Consider the following 11,819-nt stretch of genomic DNA (forward strand, 5'->3'; position numbering starts at 1 on the left):
GAAAAGTGTATTTCAAACTGCTCTGCTGTGTATTCGTTCACCTTAGGAAGTTGCACCTAAGTTTAGATTTAGCGAGTTAGAAACATGTTTCTACTAAAAGCAGCATTTGGGTATTCCAGAAGGAATGGGGCTGTATGCTGTAATGAGAAATATCTGGCTTTAAAACAGAAATTGAGCTATCTATCAGAATGATTTTCAAGGTGTACATTCAGCTTGCAGAGTTAAACTGATGTGTGTATGTAGCAGTTCAGAAACAGATATTTCTTGCCATATACAGGCATATAAGAACTAGCAGTAAGACTGAGTCTAAAACACAGGAGAAAAGTGTATTTCAAACTGCTCTGCAATATATTCGTTCACCTTAGGAAGTTTCATCTATGTTTAGATTCAGAGTGTTAGAAACACGTTTCTTCTAAAAGGTTCATTTGTATATTCCAGGGTGAATGGGAGTATAAGCTGTCATGAGAAATATCTGGCTCTAAAACTAAAATGGAGATATCTAGCAGAATAGTTGTCAAGATATACATTCTACATACAAGGTAGACTGATGTGTGTATGCAGCAGTTCACAAACGTTTTCATTGGAGAATCTAGAAACTGATATTTCCAGCCATATACAGGCATATAATAACTAGCAGAAGGACTACGACTAAAACACAGGAGAAACGTATATATCAACCTGCTCTGCTGTGTGTTCATTCTCGTTAGGAAGGTGCATCTACATTTAGATTCAGCGAGTTAGAAACACGTTTCTTCTAAAAGCTGCGTTTGGATATTCCAGAGTGAATGGGAGTATATGCTGTAATGAGAAGTATCTGGCTCTAAAACAAAAATGTAGCAATCTAGAGCAATGGTTGTTAAGGTGTATATTCAACTTACGGAGGTAAACAGATGTGTGTATGTAGCAGTTCTGAAACCCTTTCTTTGGAGAATCTAGAAACGGATATTTACAGCCATATACAGGCATAAAAGAATTAGAAGTAAGACTCCGTCTAAATCACGAGAGAAACGTATATTTCAAACTTCTCTGTTGTGTGTTGGTTCGCTTTAGGAAGTAGCATCTCTGTTTGGATTCAGCGAGTTGGAAACACTTTTATTCTAAAAGCTGCGTTTGCATATTCCAGAGTGAATTCGAGTATATGCTGTATTGAGAAATATCTGGCTCTAAAACAAAAACCGAGCTATCTAGCAGAATGGTTGTCAAGCTGTACATTCAACTTACACAGTTAAACTGATGTGTGTATGTAGCAGTTCAGAAACCCTTACTTTAGTGAATCTAGAAACGGATATTTGCAGCCATATACAGGCATAAAAGAATTAGCAGTAAGACTGTGTTACAATGCAGGAGAAACATATATTTCAAACTCCTGTGATGTGTGTGCAGTCACCTTAGTAAGTTAAATCTATGTTTAGATTCAGAGTGTTAGAAACACGTTTCTTCTAAAAGGTGCATTTGTATATTCCAGGGTGAATGGGAGTATACGCTGTCATGAGAAATATCTGGCTCTAAAACAAAAATGGAGCTAATTAGCTGAATGCTTGTCAAGATATACATTCAACATACAAGGTAAATTGAATTGTGCATGTAACAGTTCACAAACGTTTTCCTGGAGAATCTAGAAACTGATATTTCCAGCCATATACAGGCATATAAAAATTAGCAGTAAGAGTGAGTATAAAACACAGGAGAAATGTATATTTAAACTGCTCTGCTGTGTGTTGGTTCACTTTAGGAAGTTGCAACTATGTTTAGATTCAGCAAGTTAGAAACACGTTTCTTCTAAAAACTGCGTTTGTATATTCCAGAATGAACGGGAGTATACGCTGTAATGAGAAATATCTGCCTCTAAAACAAAAACGGAGCTACCTAGAAGAATGGTTGTCAAGGTGTCCATTCAACTTGCAGCCTTAAGCTGATGTGTGCATGTAACAGTTCAGAAACCATTTCTTTGGAGAATCTAGAAACGGATATTTCCAGCCATATACAGGCATATAAGAATTAGCGGAAAGACTGCGACTAAAACACAGAAGAAACCTACATATCAACCTGCTCTGCTGTGTGTTCATTCACGTTAGGAAGGTGCATCTATGTTTAGATTCAACGAGTCAGAAACACGTTTCTTCTAAAATCTGTGTATGGATATTCCAGAGTGAATGGGTGTATAAGATGTAATGAGAAATATCTGGCTCCAAACAAAAACGGAGTTATCTAGCAGAATCGTGATCAAGGTGTACATTCAACTTACAGAGTTAAACTCATTTTTTTTATAACCACGCCCAACTGGCTTGTTTTATTGGAGAAGGGGTTGTGGAATAAACATGAGACAGCTTCCCTCCCCGTACATGCCCACTGCCCCAAATAAAAAATAGCCAACTATGGGAGAGCAGTTGAGCCAGCGACTAGGGGCAGGGGATGGAGACACTGAACTCCAGGGCAGCCGTGAAGAGACCATGCATATGCCGGGAAGGCCCAGAAACAGCAGCTGCACGAACAGTGCCAATTACAAGTCTCTGTGTCTTCCTGGGGTTATGTATAAATATAGAGATGAAGCCTTCTTTCTCCCTGCTCTCCCTTCCACTCCATGCTGCTCACCACGGTCCCAGCTCCTCTTCCACATGAGGGCGAAGGGAAGATGGGTTGAACAAGTCATCACCGAATTGCAATCAGACCCACATCCATCAGCTTCTGGATCTTCTGTGCTATTACAGGATTCTTTAAGTGTTCACTGAGTGCCTGGGTTTCCTTCTGTATCTGTTACAGGATAAGGCGCATGGCTATGTCACTCATGATCTGCTGCACCTCGGGGTTCGCCATGGCTTGTCACTTTACATATTCGGGGCTATCATGCCAGTTGCACTGCGCCATCAGACAGTGCTGGTAGCCATCTGCCACCTCCTTACAGTTGCAGTCCAGGTCAAGCGCCTTCTGGTACACAGTCTTGCACTGGCAGCTCTAGACCTCCTCTCTGGCCTTGCAAAGGTAAAGGTGATGGTTGACTCAGGAGACCGGAAGCGAGACATCAGTTCTGTGTGCGGCTACATTGTTTATCAGTGTAGTCGGCCAGCTCCTCTTCACTCCATGGATCTGCACTCCATGATAGTGGCAGCTTTTCAGTGTGTCTGTGTCTGGCTGACAGAGCACCCTGATATGCTTGATGAAAAGGACTGCCTTAAGGAAGTACTGGAGATTGTGGAACTGAGTATCTCAGGAAGTAAGTCCAAGCACAGTGAGCAAAATGCCAAGTACAAAGGACATAAGGAGCCAAACCCTGCATCTATGAGGGTAAAGGATGCTGCTGAAGCTACCCTAACATGCATTATGCAGTTGCTTGGCACATTCCCTTCACTTAGTGGTCCTGCCTCTCCTTGTAGTCTTGTGAATGAGACCACTTTGATTAAATACTCCAGGCTGCCAACCATAAATAAGCATAGTTTCCAGTACTTTGTCTTGGATAACAGTGTCATCCTGGCAATACTGGAACAACCTCTTGGAAATGAGCAGAATGATTTTTTCCCCTCTGTCACTGTGCTGGTCTGGGGGATGTCTGGAAGACTTGCTTGGGTGCAACAGCTTTGTCTTTTACCCAGAGGAGCAAAAGCAAATCAGAAGCTTTTTGTGCCTGAACCTCGCCCAGTTTCTAAAAATGATGTTGGATTTAAATATTCTGTGAAACATTGGTCATTTCCTGAAGAGGTGGACAAGATTCCTTTGTGAAAGCAGATCTCAACATTCTAGATTTGCATGAAATGGTCACTGAAGAATTAGGAGAGAGACATGAAAAATTAAGGAGTGGCATGGCCCAGCAGATTGCTTATGAAATGCACCTTGAGCAACAGAGTAAGGAGGAATTGCAGAAGAGAAGTTTTCCTGACCCAGTTACGGATTGCAAGCCATGGCCTCCTGCCTAGGAATTCCAAACAGCCCACCTTTTCCTCTCACACTTTTGATTTTTGTCCTTAGAAGCATTAAAGGAACCTCCAAATAGTCATCTACCTCCTCACCTTATTGCACTTGATTCCATGATACTGGGATTGTTTGATGACACTGGGTATCTGGATCTCTTGCCATGTAGTCCTTTTGACACAGTTTTTATTTTCTATACGAAGCCAGGTCAGAAAATGAACCAAGAGATTTTAAAGAATGTGGAGTCTTCCAGAACTGTTCAGCCACATTTCCTAGAATTTTTGCTTTCTCTTGACTGGTCAGTTGATGTGGGCAAACACCCTGGTTGGACTGGGCATGTTTCCACCAGTTGGTCTATTAATTGTTGTGATGATGGTGAAGAATCTCAACAAGAAGAAGTGATTTCCTCTGAAGATATTGGAGCTAGCATTTACAGTGGACAGAAGAAGGTGCTGATGCCCTTATGGAAATAGCTTTTGTGGTTCCTTCTCCTGTGGAGTCCTTAACTGATTCATTGGAAAGAAACATCTCAGACCAAGATAGTGATTCAAATATGGATCTTATGCCAGGAATTCTGAAACAGCCATCCCTGACACTTGAGCTTTTCCCCAATCATACAGACAATCTTAATTCCTCACACAGGCTCAGTCCCAGTTCCAGATTGAAGAAGCTGCCTCAGGGTCACCCTGTTCCTCCCCTTGGACCTGAGACAAGAGTTTCTGTAGTCTGGTGGAGTGCTATGATGATATAGAAAACTTTCCCCTCTCAGGGCTGATGACAGAGCTCAGTACTGGTGTGGAAACTACTGTAAATAGTAGCACTTCACTGAGATCTACGACTCTTGAAAAAGAAGTTCCTGTCATCTTCATCCACCCTGTAAACACTTTTATTCTGGATAAAAATTCAAGGAGCCACTGGAAAATTTAACATGGTCATCCCTCTTGTGGATGGGATGATTGTCAGCAGGCCAGCTCTTGGCTTTCTGGTGAGGCAGACTGTAATTAACATTTGTAGAAGAAAGACACTGGAGAGTGACTTCTACAGTCCACCCCATGTCCATCAGAAACAGAAAATCACCGACATTGTCAACAAGTACTGGGACAAGCAGTTGGAGCTAGAGATTTTTCTTCACTTTTCCAGGAGGTTGGACTCAAGAACTGCAGTTCTTAGACCATTGAATTTCTAAGATGGTTGAAACCCCATTTGGGAAATATAACACAGCAGAACAGTTTGACAGGTGATCACTGTAAACATAAAAAAAAATCTCTGCCCCCCAAAAAACATGTAGCAGTTCAGAAACCCTTCCTTTGGAGAACCTGGAAACTGATATTTCCAGCCATATAAAGGCACATAGGAATTAGCAGTAAGACTGCGTGTAAAACACAGGAGAAACGTATCTTTCAAAGTGCTCTGTTGTGTGTTCGTTCACCTTTGGAAGTTGCATCTATGTTTAGAATCAGTGAGTTAGAAACACGTTTCTTCTAAAGGCTGTGTTTGCATATTCCAGAGTGAATGGGAGTTTGGCTGTAATGAGAAATACCTGGCTCTAAAACAAAAACGGAGCTATCTAACACAATGGTGGTCAAGGTATGCATTCAGCTTACAGAGGTAAACAGATGTGTGTATGCAGCAGTTCAGAAACCCTTTCTAGGGAGAATCTAAAAACAGACATTTCCAGCCGAATCCAGGTATATAAGCAATAGCGGTAAGACTGAATCTAAAACCCAGAGTAAACATATCTTTCAAACTGCTCTGCTGTGTGTTCATTCACCTTAGTCAGCTGCATCTATGTTTAGATTCAGTGAGTAAGAAACACCTCTCTTATAGGAGCAGCGTTTGGATATTCCAGAGTGAATGGTAGTATATGCTGTAATGAGAAATATCTGGCTCTAAAAGGGAAACGGAGCTATCTAACTGAATGGTTGTCAAGGTGTGCATTCAACATACAGAGATAAACTGATTTGTGTTTGCAGCAGTTAAGAAACCTGTTGGGAATCCAGCCGTGTGAATACTTGCAAAGCACGTTTCACAAGACGGGTGGTCTAGCCCAGACACAGGGACGCCTGATAGAGGGAAGTTGTGATAAAGTTAAGTCAGGAACAGAAAAAGGAGAAACCTGTTAAAAGATAACCAGATGATCGGAACCAGAAAATACTGCAGTCACAAAGAACAATGTCTCGATGTAAATGTTTTTTTTATGAGCACCAGGAATGACAAACACCTTTTAGGACCACTGATTGATTGTGTGTCTGCCATCCTTATAGTATAGAGTATGTGAATTAGTGATCTGTTTTTTCTCTTACACTGATGTAAACCAGAGCCTGAAAAATGTATATAATCGAAGCCTTTGAGAAATAAAGTTGCCGTTGAAGCACAGACTTCTCAGCCCTCCTGTCCCTGCCTGTCTGTCTCTTATTTTCCTGCGCACCCCCCACTCAGGTTTTTTCCTCTTCTGGCCAAGAGTTGCCACCAGAGAAACCCTTTCTGGGGAGAATCTACAAGCAGATATTTCAGGCCAAATCCAGGCATATAATAAATAGCACTAAGACTGCATCTAAAACAGAGAAGAAAGTTAAGTTTCAAACTGCTCTTCTGTGTCTTCATTCACCTTAGGGAGATGCATATGTTTAGATTCAGCGAGGTAGAAACACCTTTCTTCTATGAGCAGTGTTTGGATATTGCAGAGTGAATGGGAGTATATGCTGTAATAAGAAATATCTGGCTCTAAAAGGAAAACGGAGCTATCTAACAGAATGGTTTTCAATGTGTGAATTCAACTTACAGAGTTAAACTGCTGTGTGTATGCAGCAGTTCAGAAACCATTTCTGGGGAGAATCGAAAAACAGACATTTCCAGCCAAATGCAGGCATATAAGAAATAGCAGTAAGAATTCCTCTAAAACACAGAAGAAACATATTTTTCCAACTGCTCTGCTGTGTGCTCTTTCCCATCAGGGAGCTGCATTTATGTTTAGTTTCAGCGAGTTAGAAAGACCTTTATTCTAGGAGCAGCGTTTATGTATTCCAGAGTGAATGGCAGTATACGCTGCAATGAGAACTATCTGGCTCTAAAAGAAAAACGGAGCTTTCTAACAGAATGGTGGTCAAGTTGTGCATTCAACTTACAGAGTTAAACTAATGTGTGTATGCAGTAGTTCAGAAACCCTTTCCAGAGAGAACCTAAAAACAGACATTGCCAGCTAAATCCAGGTATATAAGCAGTATCAGTAAGTCTGCAACTAAAACACAGAAGAAATGTATCTTTCAAAATGCTCTGCTGTTTGTTCGTTCACCTTAGGAAGTTGCATCTATGTTTAGATGCAGCGAGAGAAACATCTTTCTTCCAGGAGCAGCATTTTGATATTCCAGAGTGAATGGGACTATATGCTGTAACGAGAAATATCTGGCTCTGAAAGGAAAATGGAGATATCTAACAGAATGGTTGTCAAGGAGTGCATTCAACTTACAGAGTTAAACAGATGTGTATACGAAGCAGTGCCGAAACCATTTCTGGAGAGAATTTAAAAACAGAGTGTTTGTCAAGGTGTGCATTCAACTTAAAGTGTTAAATGGATGTGCATATGCTGCAGTTCCAAAACCCTTTCTGGGGAGAATCTAAAAACAGAGATTTCCAGCCAAAGGCAGGCACAAAGTAAATAGCAGTAAGACGGCGTCTAAAACATGGAAAAAAGTATCATTCAAACTGCTCTGCTGTCCGTTCATTCACCTTAGGGAGCTGCATATATGTTTAGATTCAGATAGTTAGAAACACGTTTCTTATAGGAGCAGAGATGGATAATCCACAGTGAAAGGGAGTATATGCTGTAATGAGAAATATCTGGCTCTAAAACGAAAACGGAGCTATCTAACACAATGATTTTCAATGTGTGCATTCAACTTACAGAGTTAAACTGCTTTGCGTATTCAGCAGTTCAGAAACGCTTTCTGAGAATCAAAAAAAAAGACATTTCCAGCCAAATGCAGGAATATAAGAAATAATGGTAAGACTGCATCTAAAACACAGAAGAAACGTAATTTTCAAACTGCTCTGTTGTGTGTTCGTTCACCGTAGGTAGTTGCATCTATGTTAAGATTCAGCAAGTTAGAAACACCTTACTTCTAAGAGCAGCGTTTGGATATTCCAGAGTGAATGGATATATATGCTTTAATGACAAATATCTGGCTCTAAAAGGAAAACGGAGGTATCTAACAGAATGGTTGTCAATGTGTGCATTCGACTTACAGAGTTAAGCTAATGTGTGCATGCAGTATTTCAGCAACCCTTTTCTGTGGAGAGTGTAAAAACAGATATTTCCAGCAAAATCCAGGCATATGAGAAATAGCAGTAATACTGCGTCTAAAACACAGAGGAAACATATCTTGCAAACTGCTCTGTTATGTGTCCGTTCACTTTAGGGAGGTTCATCTATGTTTAGATTCAGCGAGTTAGAAACACATTTCTTCTAGGAGCAGCTTTGGATATTCCAGAGTGAATGGGAGTAAATGCTGTAATGAGAAATACCTGGGTCTAAAAGAAAAACAAAGCTATCTAACAGAATGGTCGTCAATGTGTGCATTCAACTTACGGAGTTAAACTGACATGTGTATGCAGCAGTTCAGAAACAATTTCTGCGGATAATCTAAAACAGACATTTCTAGCCAAATTCAGGCATATAAGATATAGCAGTAAGGCTGAGTCTCAAACACAGAAGAAACTTATATTTCAAATGATTTGCTGTGTGTTCATTCACCTTAGAGAGTTTAAACTATGTTTAGATTCAGTGAGTTAGACACACCTTTCTTCTAGGAGCAGCGTTTGGATATTCCTGAGTGAATGAGAGTATATGCTGTAATGAGAAATATCTGGCTCTAAAAGGAAAACAGAGTTAACAGAATGGTTGTCAACGTGTGCATTCAACTTAAAGAGTTAAACTGATATGTGTATGCAGCAGTGCAGGAACCATTTCTGTTGAGAATCTAAAAAGAAACATTTCCAGAAAAATACAAGCATATAAGAAATAGCAGCAAGACTGCGTCTAAAACACAGAAGAAAAGTATCTTTCAAACTGCTCTGCTGTGTGTTCGTTAACCTTAGGGAGTTGCATATATGTTTAGATTCAGTGAGTTAGAAACACTTTTATTCTAGGAGCTGCATCTGGATATTATAGAGTGAATGGGAGTGTATGCTCTAATGAGAAATATATGGCTCTAAAATGAAAATGGAGCTATCTAACATCATTGTTGTCAATGTGTGCATTTATTTTACACAGCTAAACTCATGTGTGTATGCAGGAATTCAGAAACGCTTTCTGGAGAGAATCTAAAAACAGACATTTCCAGCCAAATCCAGGCATATTAGAAATAGCAGTAAGGCCCCATCTAAAACAAAAAAGTAACGTATCATTCAAACCGCTCTGCTGTGCGTTCGTTCACCTTAGGAAGTTGCATCTATGTTTAGATTCAGTGAATTAGAAACACCTTTCTTCTAGGAGCAGCTTTTGGAAATTTCAGAGTAAATGGGAGTATATGCTGTAATGAGAAATATCTGGCTCTAAAAGGAAAATGGAGCTATTTAACAGAATGGTTGTCTAGGTGTGCCTTCAAATTTACAGAGTTAAACTGATGTGTATAGGCAGCAGTTCAGAAACTTTCTGGGGAGAATTGAAAAACAGACATTTTCAGCCAAATCCAGGCATAAACCAATAGCAGTAAGAATTCATCTAAAACACAGAAGAAACGTACCTTTCAACCTGCTCTTCTGTGTGTTCATTCACCTTAGGGTGTTGAATCTATATTTAATTTCAGCGAGTTAGAAAGACCTTTACTGTAGGAACAGTATTTGGATATTCCAGAGTTAATGGGAGTATACACTGTAATGAGAAATATCTGGCTGTAAGAGGAAAATGGAGCTATCTAACAGAATGGTTGTCAATGTGTGCATTCAGCTTACAGAGTTAAACTGCTGTGTGTATGCGGCAGTACAAGAAAACGTTCTGTGGATAATCTAAAAGACATTTTTAGCCAAATGCAAGCATATAAGAAATAGCAGTAAGACTTCATGTAAAACTCAGAATAAACATATGTTTCAAACTGCTCTGCTGTGTGTTTGTTCACCGTAGGGAGTTGCATCTATGTTTAGTTTCAACGAGTTAGAAAGACCTTTCTTCTAGGAGCACCACTTTGATATTCCAGAGTGAATGGGAGTATATGCTGTAATTAGAAATATCTGACTCTAAAAGGAAAAAGGAGCTATGGTAAAGAATGGTTGTCTATGGGTGTTAAACAACAAGAACACATGGACGCAGGGAGGGGAACCCAACACACTGGGGTCACTTGGGTGGAAATAGGGGAGGGACAGGGAGGGTGGGGAGTTGGGGAGAGATAGCAAGTGGAGAGATGCCAGATGTAGGTGATGGGGAGGAAGGCAGCAAGTCACACTGCCATGGGTGTACCTATGCAACAATCTTGCATGTTCTTCACATGTACCCCAAAACCTAAAATGCAATAAAATAAATAAATGGGGGAAAAAGAAAGAATGGTGGTCACGGTGTGCATTCAACTAACAGAGTTAAACTGATATGTGTATGCAGCATTTCAGAAACGCTTTCTGGGTAGAATCTAAAAAGAGACATTTCCAGCCAAATCCAAGCATATAAGCAATAGCAGTAAGACTGCATCTAAAACGCAGAAGAAATGTATATTTCAAATTGCTGTGCTGTGTGTTCGTTCACCTTAGGGAGGTGCATCTATGTTTACATTCAGCGAGTTAGAAACACCTTTCTTCTAGAAGCATCATTTGAATATTCCAGGGTGAATGGGAGTATATGCTGTAATGAGAAATATCTGACTCTAAAAGGAAAACGGAGCTATCTAACAGAATGGTTGTCAACGTGTGCCTTCAACTTACAGAGTTAAACTGATGTCTGTATGCAGTAGTTCAGAAACCCTATCTGGGGAGAATGGAAAAACAGACAATTTCAACCAAATCCAGTCATAAACCAATAGCAGTAAGACTACATCTAAAACACAGAAGAAACGTATATTTCAAACTGCTCTGCTGCGTGTTCGTTCATGTTAAGGAGGTGCATCTATGTTTAGATTCAGGGAGTTAGAAACACCTTTCTTCTAAGATCAGCATTTCGACATTCCAGAGTATATGGAAATATAGGCTATAAGGAGAAATACCCAGCTCTAAAAGGAAAATGGAGCTATTTAACAGAATGGTTGTCAAGGTGTGCATTCAACTTAAAGAGTTAAACTGATGTGTGTATACAGCAGTTCAGAAACAATTTCTAGGGAGGATCTAAAAACAGACATTTCTGGCCAAATCCAGGCATATAAGCAATAGCAGTAAGACTGCATCTAAAACTCAGAAGTTACCTATCTTTCAAACTGCTCTGCTGTGTGTTTATTCACCTTGGAAAGGGGCATCTATGTTTAGATCCAGTGAGTTAGAAACAGATTTCTTCTAAGAGCAGCGTTTGGATATTCCAGAGTGAATGGGAGAATGTGCTGTAATGAGAAATATCTGGCTCTAAAAGGAAAATGGAACTATCTAACAGAATGGTTGTCAAGGGGTGCATTCAGCTTACAGAGTTAAACTGATGTGTGTATGCAGCAGTTCAGAAATCCTTTCTGGAGAGAATCCAAAAACAGACATTTCCAGCCAAATGCAGGCATATAAGAAATAGCAGTAAGAGTGCATTTAAAACACAGAAGAAACTTATCTTTCAAACTGCTGTGCTGTGTGTTCATTCACCTTAGGTAGCTGCATCTATCTTTAGATTCAGCCAGTTAGAAATGCCTTTCTTATAGGAGCAGCATTTGGATTTTCCAAAGTGAATGGGGGTGTATGCTATAATGAGAAATATCTGGCTCTAAAAAGAAAACAGAGCTATCTAACAGAATGGCTGCCAA

The 11,819-nt window shown here is 40.0% G+C and overlaps 1 pseudogene; it reads left to right on the forward strand.

The window, feature by feature from the left end:
- Window positions 1-2,844: 2,844 nt before the first annotated feature.
- Window positions 2,845-5,073, forward strand: LOC116543710 (annotated as a pseudogene).
- The last annotated feature ends 6,746 nt before the right edge of the window (window positions 5,074-11,819 follow it).

Source organism: Sapajus apella, unplaced genomic scaffold, assembly GCF_009761245.1.
Source record: "Sapajus apella isolate SASKATOON/1434 unplaced genomic scaffold, GSC_monkey_1.0 scaffold193, whole genome shotgun sequence".
Taxonomy (NCBI): domain Eukaryota; kingdom Metazoa; phylum Chordata; class Mammalia; order Primates; family Cebidae; genus Sapajus; species Sapajus apella.